Source organism: Beta vulgaris, chromosome 6 (assembly GCF_026745355.1).
Source record: "Beta vulgaris subsp. vulgaris cultivar EL10 chromosome 6, EL10.2, whole genome shotgun sequence".
Classification (NCBI taxonomy): domain Eukaryota; kingdom Viridiplantae; phylum Streptophyta; class Magnoliopsida; order Caryophyllales; family Amaranthaceae; genus Beta; species Beta vulgaris.
In genome coordinates this window covers 41,599,978-41,608,106 of record NC_079207.1, presented here as the reverse complement: position 1 = coordinate 41,608,106, position 8,129 = coordinate 41,599,978, and positions in this window count along the sequence as shown.

The window sequence follows — 8,129 nt, the reverse complement described above, 5'->3', positions numbered from 1 at the left end:
CTCACAAGGGAAATAACCAATATCTTGTTAATTAGGGTTGATTTAAAAAAAACTCCTAGGAATGTGGTACACACCAATTAGTGTGTATCTAATATAATTATTTAGATTGTAATAATTGCAACTTCTACTATTTTGTCTTTCTTTTTTCTCGGATTTCTTTATCTTTCTATTTATCTCTCAGAGTTGATTCATTTTCTCTCTCTTCAAGTGGTTACTCTGTTTTTCAATTTTCGTGATATAGTTAATTGTACAATTGAATTTGTTATAGAAGATTAGGATTATATTGTCAGTTTCAATATAGTGTGTTTGTGTGTGGTATATTGTGTTTATTTATGTTATAGTATGTTTATTTGTGATAGTGTTTGTTTTGTGCTATAGTGTGTTTGTTTATGACCTAATGTATTTCTTTCTTACATAGTGTATCTGTTTGTGATATAGTGTGTTTCTGTGTAGTTGATTGTACAATCGAACCTGTTTTAGTTGATTAGGATAATATTTTCAATTTTCATATAGTGTATCTGTATGTAGTATAGTGTGTTTATGTATGCTATAGTTTTTTTTTTTTTGCAAGAGATATAGTGTTTTTTGTGTTATAGTGTATTTGTTTGTGATATAATGTATTTCTCTCTTATTAGTGTATCTAATTGTGATATAGTGGGTTTTTGTATATTATAGAAGTGTGTGTCCCAATTCACGTGCCTGAGCCTGATGCATAGTAATTTTACTATGAACCAGGTCCACACAAGTCGAAATGGGATTGATTAACCCGATTTTAAAGGGTGCTAGTTTCACTAGTTTAAAACCGAGCTAAAATATACTACCTCATTTTCTCAACAAGTGCATTATTTTTCTTATTTGAAATCGTCAAAATAAGTGTAATAAAGATCAAAATGGAAAAAAAAAGTTAAATATTATTATAAATATGTCACCTTAGCATGAGCGGACCACGACTTTTTTATTTTATCACTTATGGTGAATTTCGAAACTTGCAAGGGTATATGGTGCAAAAAGAAATTTGACAAATTTATGGTGAAAAATTCGAAATCTTATTTATTTATTAAGCTAGGTTTTTTATTCTGAAAACTAATGTAGGTGGTATTGGAGCTCTTGATGGGACGCATATTTAGAGGACAGTTCTTATTGATCATTGTCCTTGCTATTAAGATATAAAGGGTGACATTAAACCGATGTTCTAGTGGCATGTGATTCGAGCCTTCACTTCACATATGTTTACCCGGTTGGGAAGGGTTTGCATCGGATCCTCATGTATTCCGTGATTTAAAACCAAATATCCTCAATGTTTCAGATATTCACCATATACCCCTGAGTTTTCGAAAATGTTCACCAAATGCCCTTTTTCTAATAGACGTTAACTTGTTGTTTGCGTTATTTATAATTTTGCCATTATTAACTCCTAACCCTAGCACTAACCATCCACTAATCCCTAAACCTTAACCCTAATCCTAACCCCTAAACCACCACCCATGCCCCACTAGCCCCCCAGGCGCTCCAATCCAGCCCCCACCCCATCCACTCTACCCCACAACCCCCGCAGCCCCACCCCCCCCCCCCGGCAGTCCCCTCCCCCCCTCTCTCTCTCCTGACTACTCCCACGTCGCTCCCCTTCCATGGCTGCCCCGACCACCAGAAGAAGAGTCATCTCCATCTTCTTCAACTCGTTTTTTTTATCCCTCTCCTCTTCTTCAATATGAAAACCCTATAATTTTCAACTCCCACCTCACTCCCCTACTCGGTGCTACTGCTGGTGATTGTGGTTTGATCTTTTCGATTTTGATATTTTGTGTTTTTTTTGGTGAATTTGCGAAGGGAGTGTGGCAAGATTGAAGATAATGGTGCTGTGAATCGATGGTTCTCAGCCATTGGTGAATCGAAAATTCATTTCGAAATTGTTTGGGATCACATACCAGGAAAAGAAGATTTTTCAATATGAAGAAGTCAAATGCGGCTATCGGAAGTCAATTTTCATGGACAGAGATACACATGGTGCAATAACCATACGAAAACAGATCGAATATATGAGAGATTAGATTGAGCGTATGCCACTAAAAACTAGTTCCACAAATACCCAGATGCATCACTCCTAAATCTACCTATTCTAGTATCGGATCATAGTCCAATTTTACTGATCACTTCACCAATTACCAATAAGAAAAAAACACCTATCAAAATGGAAGCTTGGTGCCTTGATTTTAAGGAAATCACAACCATTATATCATAGCACTGGCACCTACCTATCAGTGGTTCCCCGATGTTCAAGGTCGCTCTGAAAAGTCCCCAGATAAGATACAAGCTCTTCCAATGGTGCAAAAACTACAAAGAGTTGCACAATATTCGCTGGGAGGATTTTTTAGATCGTTGTGGTGAAATTCAAGCCAATCTCCCTCAACACAATGCGGGAATCATATATGAAGAAGTTAAACGCGTAAATCTAGCTAAATTAGATGTTCAACTAAAATACTGGCAGCAACGAGCTAAAAGTAAATGGAGAGCATGGGAGGACTCAAATACAAAATGGTTCTTTAAAAAAGCAAAGCGACAGAGGCACCGTAATGAGATTCTTATGCTCAAGAGTCCAACAGGGGGATGGCTCTCAAACAAGGAGGATATTCAAAAGGAGTTACTAAATCACTTTACTAACATATACCAAAAGGCTCATCATGACAACGACTACTGGGGAGAACTTTCCACACTTCAACATTTAGTTTTTCAAATAACACATGAGCAACAATTGGAGTTAATAAATCCAATCTCCAAAGACGAAGTCAAGCAAACTGTATTTCAAATGGGGAGTCTTAAAGCTCCCGGCCTGGATGGAATTCATGCCTTATTGTACCAGAAGTACTGGTCAATAGTAGGCGAAGATATTTGGAAAGCTGTTTCTCACTTCTTCTCCACAGGGTTTATTCTTTAGGAATGGAACTGTAATAATATCTGCCTGATTCCTAAAACTGAACGACCAGAGGAAGCTAGTCTATACAGGCCAATCAGCTTGTGCAACGTGATTTATAAAGTAATTTCGAAGGTAATCACAAACAGGCTCAAGCCGGCTTTAAAGACCCTAGTCTCCCCCTATCAGAATGCTTTTGTTCCAGGCAGACTACTATCGGACAGTTGTCTTATTGCTCATGAACTTGTTAATTAACATAATAAAGCATCGAAAAAAAGGTAATCAGTATCTTGCAGCGCTCAAAATAGACATGTTCAAAGCTTACGATAATATTGACTGGGACTTTCTTGAATGGTTGCTTAATACTATGGGAATTCCTGCCATATGCCGGTAGTGGATCATGCAATGCATCACTACTGTCTCATATTCTATCCTAGTCAATGGTGAGCCTACAAAGTGCTTCAAACCTACCTGCGGGCTTAGACAGGGAGATCCTCTCTCCTCTTATCTATTCATTTTAGTAATGGATATCCTGTCTAGAATGCTAACACATGGTGTAAATGAAGGTCGGTTCCAAGGAATTAGTTTAGCTAGATCATGTCCGGCAGTGTCACACCTGTTCTTTGCAGATGACTCTTTGATATTCCTCAAGGCTACGCCAGGCGCTTGTGAAGAGGTGAGGAAAATTTTATCTTGCTTCAGTCGTGTTTTAGGTGAAGTGATCAACTACAATAAATCTCATATAATGTTCAGTCCCAACACTCCCCCACGATTCAAGCGTTTCATGAGAAGTATCTTAGATACTCCCTTAGCTGACAAATTGGGGACCTACTTGGGGTGTAATATTGAAATCGACGGTAGAAGTACTAGAAAGTTTAAACCTTTGATTGAGAAAGTCGAGAAAAGAGTCTGAAGTTGGCATCATCTAGCTCTATCTCATGCAGGGCGCGTCATCCTCATTAATAGTATACTAGCAATGCTGAGCCTCAACATACTTAGTATCTTCCTTATCCCTAAAAAAACAGCAGAGAAGATAAACTCGATCTTTGCTAGATTTTTATGGGCTGGCGCCTAGGAAACCAAGCCTATTTATTGGAAAAGCATGAAAACACTTGAGCTCCCCAAAGGGGGAGGAGGGCTCGGAATTAGGAACATCCATCTTTTTAATAAAGCTCTTCTCGCAAAACACGCTGTAAGGATCCACAACTCCACTCAGTCTTTGATTTCACAAATAATGTGCGCTAAGTACAAAGACTCCCCAGTAAACATTGCTTTACATAGATCTCAATTAAGTAGAGTCTTATGGGGATTTCGCGGGCTTTATAGATCAATTCAAGATTGTCGCGAAGGCTTCACAAAGAGAATTGGGGATGGCTCACAAACGGATATTCTAACTGACAAATGGCTCAGAGGAGATCCTGTACAGTTTAAAGAGGGCATCAATCCAGGAGTTATAGGTGTTCATAAAGTCAAGGACTTAATGTTACCAAATCATAAAGCCTGGAATCCCCCTCTTATTTGGAGTCTTTTTGCATTCGATACAGCGGTCAGAATCTTAGCAACCCACCTTCCGAAGGATGATCTTCAAGATCAATATTATTGGAGTGAAACTAAGTCTGGAAATTTCAGAGTCAAGGATGTTTATTCTTTCTACTTAACACTAAAAGGAAATTTGGACACGTCACAGGATAACAGGAAGTTTTGGCATAAGCTTTGGTCAATGGACATCAACTCCAAATGGAAATTATTTGTCTGGAGACTACTCAACAAAGACATTGCTACGAACTCCAATATGCTTAAAAGAAATATTCCATTCTAGGAAATTTTTTATCTCTGCCAGAAGTACAAGGAAACTGAGAGTCACCTTTTTCGAGATTGCGCCATTTCAGCACGTGTGTGGCCGTGCTCTAACTTGGGAATTAAAGCATACTCGGTACCCCCAACACCCATAGAGGAATGGATCAAAACCTTTCTAAAGTTATTTTGGAAAGAAGATAGTGTAAAGTCTGAGAGAGCAAAGGACTTCATAGCCATTGTATGGGCTATTTGGTTACACAGAAATAACGTTGTTTTCAGGAATCTGAATGAGAACCTGGTCTCCATCCTGATACACAAGGATGCCCTCCTCAAGGAATTGAATAAAGCTGCAAAGACCAGAGAGAAGCAGTTACAGTTAACTCATAACGAAACCAAGTTCCATCTGGAGGTAGAGTTTGCAGCGAATAATAATCGACGCGAGGACTGCATCATCTCAGTTGACGGAGCATGGAAGAAAAGCAAGAAGCACTATCCAAGAGCAGGAATAGGTTGGTCAACCTCAATAAATAGTATAAAAGCTTTTGAAGGCAATGCAGCGATTTTGGCCCTGAACCCCATGCAAACTGAAGCATACGCGATGTATCGAGGGCTTAACGAAGCGTACAACAAAGGGATCAGAAGTATTCAAATCCTAACAGACAGTTCAAAACTTGTCCAAGCAATCGCCAACCACCATCAGCCCTTTGAAATCTCCACGTTAGTTCATAACATCAAAACTATTTGTAGAAAGTTCAGTTTTTGCAAAATTCGTAAGGTAAGTAGACAGGAAATAGGTCCAACCCATGACCTAGCTATAGCAGCTCGAGTAGGTAAGATAGTCAATTAGTTGTCTTTGCTTGTTCTTGTCGCCAAAAAAAAAATTGTTTGGGAGGCCATTGTTATAAGCCGCTCAAGTTCCTCACACCATTTTGATGTTTTTTTCTGGCCGGTTATTGATTATTTTAAGATTCTTTTTTTTATCCTCTGATAAGATATATATCCTTTGAAATGCCGAAATGAGTTGTGTTTAGGAATAAAAATATGATTTTCTAAATATCCTTTAAAATTAATTAATATTAGAACATTAAAACATTCAATTAATTATCAGGAATAATTGACTGAACCCTTAAAATTGGGCGTGAATAGACTTTATATTTTCGAAATGCTTTTGGGCTTGCTTGTTTGATTGCTCTTCCTTTAGACCGGACAAATTAGGACAACTGTATGTTTCATCATGGGTACTCAATTGGGAGACATGATTTTGTGTCTACAATATGCATATAGTTAGGCCTATTCTCCATCATGGTCAAGCTCATATTATTTCAGAGCCCATGTCATTTCCAAATCATCATCTCAAAATCATTTCTCAATATCCAAATCATTTTTAGAACCATATAAGTGAGGTCCATTTGATTTATGTTCACGAGCGGTCGTGAGGTTACAAACTAGGTACGCCTAACGGGGAAGCAAAAAGGTGAGCCCACTCGAAGGCTCGTCCAATGCACAATCACAATCTCCGACTTCACTTAGAGCATAATATTGCTTTTGACTACCTTCATGATAAAGAGGCGATCACTTCTATATTGGCGCCTACTCCGGACACCTGAAGAAAAAGGTCCAAAAGGTGGCACCTACATTGCAAATGTCATCAAGGCAATAAACATCTGACATATGAACGTTGGATCCTAAAGAACGACTACAAAAAACGTGTCGATGACGGCAAACTTGTAATACCTCGTACAAGAAGAGTTGGTATCACTAATAACCCCTTGGCAATGTTGTAACGATTCAAAAGGATCAATTATCTATTTTCATTTTTCTAGGTCTAGTCAAGGAGTCCATCTCATAGTCATTTTTATCCTTTCCCATCGAACAATGTCACTCTAGGAGTTTCATTTATAATAGCCTTTTTAGTTTCATGAATATAATTGCATTTTTTCTTTTCATTAGCCTATCACCATTATCTATGCTTCTAATTTAATGATGAAACTAAAATAAATTGTCTCTAATGAGCTTTCATTAAATAAAAAAAAACAAAAGAATATGAAAAAGAATAGACATACTTTTGACGAGGAATTATTTTCCTCTTCCTTCCATCATTTAAAAAAGATATTGCATCCAAAGCCAACTTCATTCAACCAAAAACCCCTTAATCCATCACCTCAATGATTCTCATACTAATAAATAACTCTTCAAATCAAAACTCAACAAAATAGCCTTCAAACCTTCCAACACCCTAAACAACTAAAACTTGTGTGCAAGCCTCGTTACATAAAAATAAATGCCAAGCAATAATATAAAAAGTGAAAAATAAATTCAAAGTATAAATAGTAAAAGCAATCGCAAAAAAAATGTAATACAAAAAACAAAGAAAAAAAGAAAGAGCCATATGCAATAGTCAAGCAAGGGGGCATACGCCCAATTTGCTATTCCTAATTTAAAATCTTTTAATCCATCAAACCAATTAAACTAATCAGGTAAAAAGCCATAAACCTAACTGAAGGCGCGTTTTTTATTTCACCTGCGCGGGATGAGCGCGTATTAGATTTGACTACCCCAATGTAAAGGATTTTTATTAAAATATTTTTGAAGTCGCCAATAAGTCTTTAAAGGAAGACTCATAAGCTTAATTCGATATGGGTAACCGTAGAGACAAATTAGGGACTTATCCAATGTAGATTTCCCCATCTAGACGCCATAGATGGTCAAAATGAACTAAAGAAATGGGGTGAGGGTGCAAACATAGTCAGGAACTATGTTGCTCATTGCTGACCTCTACTAAACATTGATTCATATCAATTTTTATGCAAAAGAATAACCAAATAATATTTTGTGCACCCTAAAAATAATTAGTCTAGGTATGTTCAGGAGACATAAAAAGACTATTTTTTAGTGATATGTTATTATGTAATCAATTTACATGGAACCTAGCAGGTTGTCCAAATTAATCTGATTAATATTATAACAGTTCTTTAGGTCTTTGATTAGCAATAAATAACATGTGGGTGATAAAAATAATATATAGAACAATCATATAATATGTATAGAACAATCAGGCAACCATATAGTAATCTATGAATTTTTTTAAAAAAAAAGCTTAGAATATACAATAAAACGATTTTATATTAAAGATCTACATCAGGATATAAATAGTTAGTAACTTTAATATAAAAATAATTAATTTATTTAAGGACCTTTAGGATTATACCGTGGCTTGGGTCTACAAGATTGACAACCTTCGGTACAAGCAACCGTAAGGCCTAATGTATATGTATGTAGATTTGAATCCGTTTGTGTTTGAAAGGTATGAGATTTTGTAGGGAGCTTTTTGTAGTTCGTCGAGATGTTCGTAAGGTATTCGTAATATAAAAGTCAAGAGTTGTGTGTAAAATCTGTTTTGAAATATATACGGAAATCAGACCTA